Source organism: Anopheles funestus, chromosome 2RL (assembly GCF_943734845.2).
Source record: "Anopheles funestus chromosome 2RL, idAnoFuneDA-416_04, whole genome shotgun sequence".
NCBI lineage: Eukaryota > Metazoa > Arthropoda > Insecta > Diptera > Culicidae > Anopheles > Anopheles funestus.
This window is the reverse complement of record NC_064598.1, coordinates 91147881-91159532: the sequence shown is the minus strand read 5'-3', so window position 1 is coordinate 91159532 and position 11652 is coordinate 91147881. Positions and strand designations below refer to the sequence as shown.

General features: G+C 42.6%; 1 protein-coding gene and 1 long non-coding RNA gene across 8 annotated transcripts in view; one reads left to right on the top strand and one right to left on the bottom strand.

Annotated features, from left to right (window-relative positions):
• The first annotated feature begins 3376 nt into the window (after positions 1–3376).
• The window catches only part of LOC125765689 (protein abrupt-like), a 115191-nt gene continuing 106915 nt past the window's right edge, over positions 3377–11652 (top strand). For 6 of the 7 annotated variants that reach the window (XM_049431097.1, XM_049431096.1, XM_049431095.1 and 3 more), the window contains exon 1: positions 3377–3669. The gene's annotated coding sequence lies outside the window, so the exon portion shown is untranslated. Of the gene's footprint in view, positions 3670–5735; positions 5969–11652 lie in introns of all 7 variants that reach the window. The other variant, XM_049431092.1, reaches the window with a different exon arrangement.
• LOC125765728 (uncharacterized) overlaps positions 4110–11652 on the bottom strand; it is a 116289-nt gene continuing 108746 nt past the window's right edge. The window contains exon 3 of the long non-coding RNA XR_007418617.1: positions 4110–4183. This is a non-coding gene — a long non-coding RNA (uncharacterized LOC125765728). The remainder of the gene's footprint in view (positions 4184–11652) is intronic.

The following is an 11652-nucleotide window of genomic DNA, read 5'->3' as shown; positions in this document are numbered from 1 at the left end:
CACCAAGGCACAAGGGGGTTGTTTTTTTGTTGTTGTTTGTTCGTGGGAGCTCCCCCACGGCTCATCGGTGAGTGCGAATGAGTGCGGTTTGCCACCGGTAAGGGTTGTTCGTTTCAGCTCGCTCGCACCTGTACGGACACCCGTAGGTGCACCTGCTTTGGTGCGTGTGTTGTGCGGGTGCTGTGTGCCGGGGAAAGGAAGCGGAAAAGATGAGAGCTTACGTCACACATACACACGCACACACACACGCGAGTACAGTGCGATGGAGCAGCCTCACTACCCACATGGTAATACGAGAAGGAAACATTAGAAACAATGTTCATAGAGAGCAACAGAGAGAGGAAAGGAAAAAAGAACCCCTCTCGCAGGAGATCGAAAAGAGATGGAAAGATTGCCGATATTGCCGTAAAAGTTGGGGAAAAAACTAATAAAAGATGGTAATTTCAAATTCACGTACTCTCTCCCCTTTCGTTGGTTGGACGTGTCGCTCCAAACGCCGGGTTTCGTCGTGTTGCCACACACATGCGCACGTTTTGAATTCTAATGCCGTAATGTGTGTTTGAATGGGAAATGTTTTGCTTGTGAGCGAGATGCATAACGCGCTTTGCTCCCCTATCCGTGAGTGACCTAGCATAAGACAGAAAAGGGGTGCTTGTAAGGAACTCACTTTTATGTGTGCATTATTCACGTACCGGTCAACCAGAATCTAATACATTTCACAGTATTTAACCTTAATTTCATTTTTTTCTCCAGACGAAAAAAAAAATACACACTTCACATGTGATCATTCTCTCCTACCTGATCGTTACTCTATGTATGTGGCGTTTGTGACGCAGGGTTTCTTTTTCCCTTTCAAAATAGCATCCCTCACAACAGGGACGCTTACCATTCGCTCGGTCACAAAACAGGAGCACACGCAGCAGAATGGAAAACGCCACAGGATCCGAAACCTTCGTGTACACTTTCTCATTGCAGCATGCGCTTTGTTTTTAACCTTCCTTTCATACCTTCCAGTTCACATTTCTCACGTCTGATTTATGGGTTCAATTCGGTCGTTAATTCGGTTCCGCTGCATTTCTTACGCATTTGCTTTTCCACCTACGCCGATTGCCTTTCCGAGGTGCAGGCAGTCGTGTGCATTGCAGGTGAAAGTGTTTGAAGTTAAGGATCAGTTTCTCCCATTTTATGTACGGTTGTACTTGTATCCATGTTATAAGGTAACGGAAAAAAGCGAGACGAAAAGACTCAAACCTGAAACACAGTTCTACCGGGTTGACAGTGTTCCTTTTTTTCTTTCTATTTTCTTTTTTCTTATTTTGCTTCTCGATCCCTTCTCAAGCTGACAAATGAATTCAACTGTAAGGCTGACACTCGAAGAAAAAAAAGGTACCAACGATGATATTTGAGACTAATCACGATCGTATCACGCTTTGCTGCAAGTGCGTTGGAATGTAGAACGAATTGTGTGCCGAAGATCGGATCCGATTAGAAAGGACGCCAGCTATTGCTGCACTTCAAGGGTGGATGACTTAACTATTCTCAATAAGAGCAAACAATTTCAAAATTTTGCTTTCATTTACACAAGCCAAAAATTTCTTACAATTGTTGAAAATGAGTTTTTTTCTTCTCTCGATTAGCTTTTAATTTTACAGCGTCCGTAGATGTGCTCCAATGCTTTCGAACGCAATTACGCAAATACCACTAGCGAGATCATGTGAGCTGAAAATGGAGATCATATCAATGCCTAGCAAAACTAGCAAAGAGCACCAAATAAATCAAAACCACACTTTTTTAATTAACTTCCTAGTTCATTACTCAACTGCGTGCGCTGATTTGAAAGCCTTCGTTTTTAATTCAGCTTTTCTTAAGCTTAAGATAGTGCCAACAGTGTAGGGGAAAAAAATCCCCATTTCGAGAGAAAGTGGATTTTACGTGTTACGCTCCCCGTATGGGGAGCTATCTTTATGTGTACGCATTTGTTGAACTAAAAAGCAATCCTCTATTGAAATGCATCTCGTTATGCAACTGACTGGGGCGTTATTTTTTTGTTGCTATCTGAAGATTAAATATATGCTGAATACCTGTTGGTAGTCGGATGAGTTTGTAACTTAAAGGTTTTTTTTCCCAGACGGAGTATGGATTTAGTTTTTATATTATAGCTCTTATGGATCAAGCATAAAAAAATTAATTTTACGATTATTATATTTTTGTGTTTTAAAAATTGAAGCTACACTCGTTTTGATTTCAATGCATTTTCTCGATCTCTCCATTAGAAGCGTGTGCATTTGCCTTTTTTTTGGAGTTTGACACTCAAATGTGCAACACGCTGAATTAGTGTTGCTGCAATATCCATCTCCAGCTTCAGTGCTGTGTGCGTATTCATTTGATGGTGATGTATTGTGCTCGGTCCATGGTTTAGGTCCATAGCCGCAACATCGCAACTGCAAAACGCACACATTAAATCACTCAGATCACTCGCCGCACGCCACTCAGCTCCAAAGGCTTCGGATGCTGTGTCTTCTCCTGCGAGCACTCCGAACATAATCACAGAATCGTGCACAGGTTTATGTACACTTGATCAATCAACTTTGGGAATGCATATTGCGCTCACATATGCTCGTTCACAAAACAATGCTAATTATAAAGATTTTTAGAAATATTTATTAAACGTTTTTGATGTCCAACCCATTGTGAAGTGAAGCTAAAAACAAGAAAATTGTAAGCAATTCGTACAATGTTCAATTGTTTTCCGTAACTGTAACGTCATCACAACGAACTAATGGCAAATTTTCGTTGCGTACACTGTTTGTCTCGTTTACGCATTGTATTATCCTAATGCTATGCTCACTATGATGCTGTCAGTTTCTAATGGTAAAATGCTTCTCCGTTGCTCTGCTCTGTACGCTAGTCCGCTTGTTACCTTCTTTGTAGCGGAAGCAGATAAATATTGAAACCCCTTTTGTGGTTCTCACAAACAAGGGCAAATCTAACGTCGGAAAATTGTATGTTTGTGATGCACAAGTTTTAATTTCAATTTTATTTCCAATTTTTTTACAGTTTTCTTCAATTATTTCATTTAATAATCCTATTTTTATCTAGATAAAACAACTTTCCTCAAACTCACCCCTAATATCGCATAGGGGTTTCTATGCTACTGTAAAGTGGTGTGCGTAGAAAACACGCGGCAGTTCGTGCCGTTCCGCCGACCGAAACCGACACAAAACCCCGTGAGTGAGAGAGCCTAAGCGAACCGCTGCCCTCTCATTTCTGCTACCAGGCAGACCGAGGACCATTATGCTCCGGTAATCTTCGGCTCCGGTACACGATGTGCGCACTCTGTACAGCGGCCAGCTTCGGTGGCAATTTTTGTATGTACCAACTGCTCTTGCCGTGCGGACACGTGCGTTCCGGTGTGCCACCGTCTCCTAAAAACCATACACGGACACAGTGCGTACGAGCGCCGCGGGAAAGAAAACAACAGCGCGAACAAGACGCGGCCAACAGTAGTAGTACGCCAAAGGCGGGCGCGCGTTCTCGGTGTGTTTGTTGCGTTGATCTAGAGATCTAGATTCAACCCTCCAAAACAACAACAACAACAAAAACTGCACAGTTTCACGTGCAACCTACCCGCGGGATCACGCACGGTTTCCCAGCAGTGTTGTTTGAAGTGTAAGTGTGCAAAATTAAACAAACCAACAAAAAAAGAATGTAAAGTGATTTTTTTCTATTTTTCTGTCATACACGAAACATCAAATGATCGTGACAGGAAGTACTCGCTAGTGATCGTTTTTAGTTTATTTGTGTTGGAGTTTTTTATTGTGTGAGTGTGTGTATAATAAAACAAAATGCAAAACAGCATTGAAATCATAGTTGTACTTGGTGACCAAAAATAAGAATTTTGTGCAGTGATCTTCTCAAACTCCAACAGCGCAGTACTGAAATGTTTTGAAACAATCAAGTGCGATAACTAATTAAAACTAATTTAATTTCAAAATCAATTTCCAATTTCTGTTTTTTTGTTTTTTTTTTGTTTGAATAACAAAAATTTAATGTTTTTATAAGTGTGAAACAGAGTTCAAGACATCCTCTAAATAACAATGATATCTCAAATTTTGTTTGTGATTGTGTTTCGGTACCTACCTTGAATCGTTCCATCCATACAAGCCGGAGGTGTGTCTTTGCACTAGAAAAGGAAATTAAAAATGGTGCATCATTAATGTCGAGCTTATGGAGGTGGTCTTAACGTTAATGCTGATGCAGCTAGAAAATTATCAATAACCGAATCGCAATGATATCCAACCGGAATCCCTTGCTGCGATCCCACTTGTGCGTTTAATCAAATTAATTAGTCTGTGCCTTCGTCATCCCTATCGGTTGTGATACGACGGCCGGCTAAGTGTACCTGTGCCTATCCCCATCGCCCCAGTACATCAGCAAACAAAAAAAGAAGAACCCCATACCTGATAAGGGACAGTGCCCAAAAATTCGCTTATCTCTCAACAACCGGTCCTCGGCTCTCTATTCACCCCATCCCTTCAGTTTTGGGGTGGACAAACGGAGCAATCACTGATCAGTTGGCGCATCGTATGCGTTGATCGTGATAGCTTTTGGTTTATAACTATTTTATCAAACACGTCCAATGATGTCTGATTGTACCGTGTTAAGTTGCTTGTATCGTCGTACAGTAATGCGTCATGATCTTTGCATCACTATTGCTACTTGCGGTACCGAATTATTCTCCCTCCGTTTGGGAGCGTTGGTTTACTAATTAATTTTTCGATGAAAAGACAAAATCCCAAAAAAAAAAATACAATCGGCATGTTTAAAGAAACAAAAAGCAAAATAGGCGCAATTCAAAACCCCCTCGATAACTATCGTATCAAGTTGTAGTAGTTTTGTGAAGTGAGTACGGGCATGGTTAGGTTGATGCTATCAGTAAAAAACACCCCCCCACACAAGGGGTAGTTAATCAATTTTTTCTGTTGTGTTATATGTACTTCTACATCACCATCACCTCGCCATCTCCAGATCGGATCCCTTCCCTTACCCCTGTTGCGTGTCAACGCGTCCCGAAACAAAGTTGATTGATTTTGATTATGAAAAATTTGAACCAAGTGATCAAAGTGTGCATGCACAAATACATTCCCTAATTTGTGTGTCCCCGAGAGAGAGAGAGAGGGAAAGATAGAGAGTTGTGTATCTGTATGTGTTTTTGTTGTTTTTTTTTAAATTTAATATGTGCATTGCGTTGTGCGATAATTTTTTTTTGTTGGTATTTCTGGAATGGCCTAAAGCTTGTTTCGTGTGCGTTCTCATATGTGTATGTGTGTGTTTTTGTATGTGTGAAGCGTAGGGGGGTTGCAAATGTGCATATCAGTTAGTATAGGAGCGACAGGGCCCAGCAGCATAAAAACAGGAAGAAAAGGCGTTTATTATTTTGTGGTGCTTTTTTGTTTGTCGCTTTCTTTTTGTTGCTTTCCTGCCTTGTGTTTGATCCAATCCAAAACTGCGTGAATGTTAGTGTCCAGAGTGAGGTTTTGTAGTGAACAGAAAACATGCAAAAAAAAATATAATGCGCTGACGATCAAGTGAGAACAGTGAAAAACAAGAGCATTCGTTAGTGTGAAAACGCTTCAAAAAGAGTTTTTTTTGGTTAATTTAATTTAATCTTTCCCTTAATTTGAATTGTTCCAAATTTTTCAATACTTTGGTGTCAAAATTAAAAATACGTGTAGAATAACGAACGCAGTGACTCTGATGAGAGTAGAAGAAGCAACGAAAAAAACACAAATACATAACAGAAAAGTGACGCGTCCAGAATGGTGGTGAAAATGAGTGCGCCAAACAATAAGAACCATTTTGGTGCCGAATGTGATCGAATTGCCTGTTCTGCTGATGTTTGGTTGAACCCACCACCGCCAAATGCAACCCTCGCCACATTAGCCACACCAGAATAGAAGCCGCAAAGGTACCTTGTTTTCTTCTTCAGTGTTTTTTTTTTCAATTTCCCGACCAAAGGACCACAATCAGTTGGCAAGTGTGTATGCTCGGCCCTACGCATCGTACGCTTCTCACGTTACACGTCCACAAGTTGCATCTGGCCATTATTGGGAGATTTTGCCGGGATGCTGAAGTTTAGAACCGTGTGCATTTGTGCACCCTCGTCGTTGGGAAATTCGAACTCCCTTTATCGACTATCGATCGATGGAACAACAAAAAAAATCCCCTCCGAATCGGATTAATCAATATCCGCCGTTTCCCAATAGCTGGCAGCATTTTAAAGGACACACTAACGATGAACCATGCATCCAACAAAAAGGGACCAAAAACAAAAAACCAAAAAAAGGGTAAATCATTTCGGTGCCGGTTTCTCTGCCTAGCGGGCGTCCAGAATCCTCCACCTTCTTTGCGATTCCCGCCCTATTTCGGGTCGGGTGGAAAAAACATCGAGTTTTCCACTTTCAGTACGAGTTTGGCTTGCAATTTGTGTTCGCTGAAAGTATTATTATTATTATTTTTATTACGCTCAATCTCGCGTTTGTCCGCTTTCTTCCTGCTGGCTCCTGTATTCACAATATTTCTCACCCCTTTTGCGAGGTGATGCTGTCGCTTTCTCTCACAACTGCTCAATAATCATTTAACGCGGAAAGGAATTTTGTTTCTCTTGCTTTTTCTCTCTCTCTCTCTCTCTCTCTCGCGGACACGCTTGTGCCAGTCAGCTGTTGGAGTGTCCTGGCTGATGTCATAAATCTCCTTTTTTGCCGGTCGATGGGTTTCGTGGGTGGCTGCAGCTTGGCAGGTCACTAAATCGAGAGCGACTCGCGGGAAACAATCAAACACGAGAGCATTCCTTTTGCAGGACACATTTCATAAGACGGGCAAGCGCCAGTGAATGGGAAAGAAAAACAAAACAGTTTTATAAGATTTTCCTAAGATGGTTTGTTTTATTTTCTTACGCAATTAATAGTCGCGTATTGATTTGTGGAGGAAAATCAATACAACATGAAACTACCATTTTGTGTTTTTTTTTTGCTTCCCATTCTATGTAAAAGAAAGCATTTGTCCAAAATGACATTACCCTTCTTCCGGGTATGTGCTTTATTGTATGGCCACGGGCCAACCCATGGGAATCGAAGGACAAACCAAACTGCAAACGATGCGATCGATTTCCCTGCTTCCCTGGGTTCGATAGATGCTGGAAAGTGGCACAAAAACTCAACTGACCCTTACACAACAAAACCGATATCATGAGAGCAAAAAAACACTTTTCGCCCCGTTTTTCTTTAGTTTTGATTTCAATTCGTGAAAATTCTTCATCCAATTGGAGGGGTTTTTTACACCCCCCACCGATTTTTTTTTGGGCCAATACACCCTTCAGTTGCATTCGTTCGGTCGCGTGGTAACATTTTATTGTGCACTGATTTCGCAAGGGTTTTGTCGAAGGTCTCCTGCTGATTAGATTTCGGGATGATGATAATTTTTGCACAGCCTCACACGACACCATGCAATTGTTCCCGATGCTCTACTTTGGTCGTTTTTAATAGGGTCGGCTATGGTAATACTATTTACTTGTTTTTTTTTCTTTCTTTCTTTTGGCACAAGTATCAATGTCGAGATTGCATTAGCTTTGTGTGTGTAATGCTTCCGTAAGGATTAAAACAACCCTTCGCCATCATTGAGTCACTACTGGCGTACCGGGAAATAGCGTTCTTTTGCTCATGTATCATGTTTTTAGCCGATCTGCAAATTTAAGTTTTTTTTTTGCAAATTCTCATCAAGGGGTGGGAAGTGGTGATACAGACAGAAAAACATGGCACAGTTGCGATTGCGGATACAGACCCTTGTTATTTTTGCTCTACTAAAAAACCTGGTAATAGTTCAGCGAAGTAAAGTGTCACTTTCAGTGCTATCTTTGGTTGTTTACAATTCTTTTTTTTTTTGACGAGAGTGTCGTCACTTTATCACCCAAGCAATGCCGACGGAAGTAGATCTCGGGTTCGGGTCGAGATCTTGCGAGTTTGTGTGAGGCAACCGCAAATAAGCGTTTCCGTTTCACAAACATTGCAATGTGTTGAACATATTCTGGAGAAATAGAGCTATTTTAAACCGTTTGATAAAGTTTGTGGTAAAAAATTTCTATTCTATACTGCTCTTTAACATGTGATTAGCAAGTCCACTTCAGACACATAAACCATATGATTAAAATGATAAGAAAAAAAAACTAAATCGATTTCTGTCTAATGAGTGTCTTCACTTCTTTGTCACACAAATGCAATTAAATATGTATAAACTTACTGTACCCGTAGTTAGTGCCCAACCCTTCCCAACTCTTCTGGGAACGATGGTCCGTCTGGCACGTTCAAGTGTCTATCGGTGTTAGAGAAAAAACCGCAACGGGTTCCACCGCTCGAGACACGTAATGACACGTTGTTAAATCTTTCCCAATCGATCCTCAAACCATTGACGATCCAATGACACGGTCCCCACGGTACAATAATTAACGGTATGCGGTATACGCCTTACGTCTTCGGGGCGTCGTCTTCAGTTGCTAATTTTCCCGTGAGACCATCGGCCACGTGCTGCAAAAGTCCGTATGTGCACTTCTTACCGCGTATGTGAAAACAATAATTTATCTACGCTTTATGTGGTGTAAACCTGTCCCCGCATGCGGCAGGAAGGAACTTGTACATTACATACAGCAAGAGCAGGCAGTGAAACGGGTGTACATTAGTGCTGCAAGCGCATAACCCACTGATAACCTACTTTACAGCGAAGGATGCAACTGCAGCAGTAAAAGAATGAAAAAAAAAATGTTTTGCAAGGGTAATACTTTCTGACGAAGAAATGCATGCATTACCCAACGTGCAATCGATTACTATCGATCGTACATTACTTGGAAAGGATTTATTCTGTTCATCACATGTTCACGCTGGTGACACTTCCTTCGGGTGGCTGTCATGCGGCTAGTCTACCTTTTAGGGGTAAATTACTCACTTTGTTAGATCATCTTTCAAGAGTAACCTAATTACCATTCGTCATACTTTTTCTTCGCAACAATAGTGATGCAATCTCAAACAAGAGAGAATAACAACTTACATTTTCTGTAACTAATGTAACATGCTGAGAAGTATTATTATACTCTTCATGCGAGAAGAATATCTCTCGCAGATGTGAAGTTTTTTTTCTGGATAGATTTTTTGCGAACCACACTATACATAGTTGCTGTGTTTACTGGAGGTAAACGGTTCTGATTGTGCTGCTGCATCACCCAACCAAAGGTACCCCATCATCCCATTACCACCCCTTCCTACCTAGAAAGCGAACCGAGTAATTGACTTTAATTGAATTAATCGAACGAACCAACGAAACGAACGTACCGGGAAACCGTACCGTAGAGAGAAGGTCGCTAATGCACTAAAAGTTCTCATAGTGATGGGTTCGTTAGACGAAGCGAAGATGATGAATGTTTGAGGGAGTAAATGGTACTTACAAAATATCCAAATACACATACACACACCCATACGCATGAAGGAAGTTGCTGTGTGTGGAGAAAGATAGCTGATAAATCCGAATACTTACCTCAAGCAATGAGTTGTAAGTAAATAAATGCTAATAAAACTAACAGAAAATGGAACAGCGTAAAAAAAAATCGCGACCCAACACAACACCGCCCAACCCTTCTTGGGGAAGGAACTTTCCATGTCCACGAGGTAGCTTAAGTTGCTTCAATGAGTCACCGGTGCGGGTGGGAAAGCATCGCGGTGGAAGAGCTAGGGTTTAATCTAATTGACAATTATGTAACCAAGGGAACGCACGGGGAAAGGTGTTTGAAGAGAGAGGGAGGGAGAGAGAAAGAGCGACACGGAAATCGCACGGAAAAAGCGTTACCGTTCTTGTCCCTGGAGACTCCACACAACCACCAACCGTGGCCGAAAGGGTTTTCCACCAGCACTGTCACTTTGTTGTTTGCCTTCCGCTTTATACCACGGTACGCGATCGGGTGTTGAGGGCGTTTGGTAATTCACATCGACCTAACGCCAGTCTAGTGGCGCTTAAAGCTCCATTTCCCTGCCAATAACCAGGCTGTAGTGGAATGGAAATAGTGGGAAATTGAGCCATCTCTTCACGTCTGGTTTAAATCACGGATAAAGCTTAATTTTTTTTTTGCTCTCTAGCAGAAACAACATTCTAGCGGAACCGGTGCCGAGGTTTTGTCTTAAAACTTAATTTGATTAGCGAAAATTGAAGCCAACGAATGATTTATGCTTTCTGGCGTCTACATTGGTTGGCCCTATCAGGTTCGCCTTTCCCGTACCTTAACGCGCATCAACGTTTATTTCGCCTGGGGCCAGCAAGGAAGAAAGGACGGCGGCACACGACCGCCTAAATCCAAACCAACGGTGTGTGAAGTGAAGTGTTACTAAACCATCTTTTCATTCGCCGAAAACCTATCGATTGACGTTTTCCCGACCAGAGACATCGTTCTTGCCTTAAAGCGTGTGTTTTTGGGCAACGGTTTTTGGCGTTGTTGTCCCGTACTAAGACAACGACCAAACGGTTCTTCCAAACACCGAATGTAGACGGGGTAAAGAACTCGCACACACTTATGTACGACCGGGATCGAAACGGTAGTCCCGGGACATGGTGCGGGGCCATGGAGACGAGTAATTAATTCAAGGATTTTTAATCGTCAGCATGGTGCCATCGGTCTTCGCCCTTTTGCGCTTGACGGTTACGGATGTGGCATTAGAAGGGAGCGGTTGATAAGGCGGTTGACAGGCGGGCAATTGCTAGCCGGGAGTGCTTTTGTTTCTGTGTGTTGGTGACAGCATGAGAGAAAGAGCACCCGACCAACAACAAACGCGTACTCGATTTTCGTACACGAGCGTCGATGGCCAAACCGGGAAACCGACGGCAAAAAGGGTTGACGAATTCATTTCTAATACCGACAGCCGTTATGATTATGAACTTGCTTCGAACATTTTTGGGACGAATTATGAGACAAAAGAGGCACCCCCCACCCGGGTCGAAAAATTGCTCCCCCATACCAAGGGGAAAAACATCCCCGCAGCCGTGGACCAGGAAAATGTCGGTCTAGTTTGTGCCGTGGTGTACGTGCACCGTACTAATGTTTCCCGATTTTCCCGAGCGCTTGTATTGGTGCTGGTAATTAGAATCTCGCCCTCTCGCCCATCGCCGAAAAATGGCCGGCATGCGAATGTTGGTACGCCCGGAAACGTCCATCCATCCATCCATCCGTCCATGCAGCAGCAGGCATAACCTTCGGTTGGTCACCAAACCGTTGCAATGTACCGTGCAGAGAGGATAAAAACAAACGTGAACAAACCAAAAGGAGCGAGAAAGAGAGAGAGAGAGCGCACAGGATTGTAATGAATGTTAGAGCGAAAGCAAAAACTGCACGAAAAAGGATCTGCCAAACTTCCCCTGCAAGGTATGCAACACAAACACAAGCAGTCCCGAGCAAAGGCGACACTCATTTATCCTGCCGACACGAAGTGATGAACGATGCGAAAACTGCTTGGAAACGGTTACGCGACGCGACAGACCGTTTTTCGGGGTGGGTGGGTGAAGCGGGAGGAAAGGATTAGTTTTTCCGGCCTTTTTGCGAAAGGCGAAAACTAGCGCAAAAGA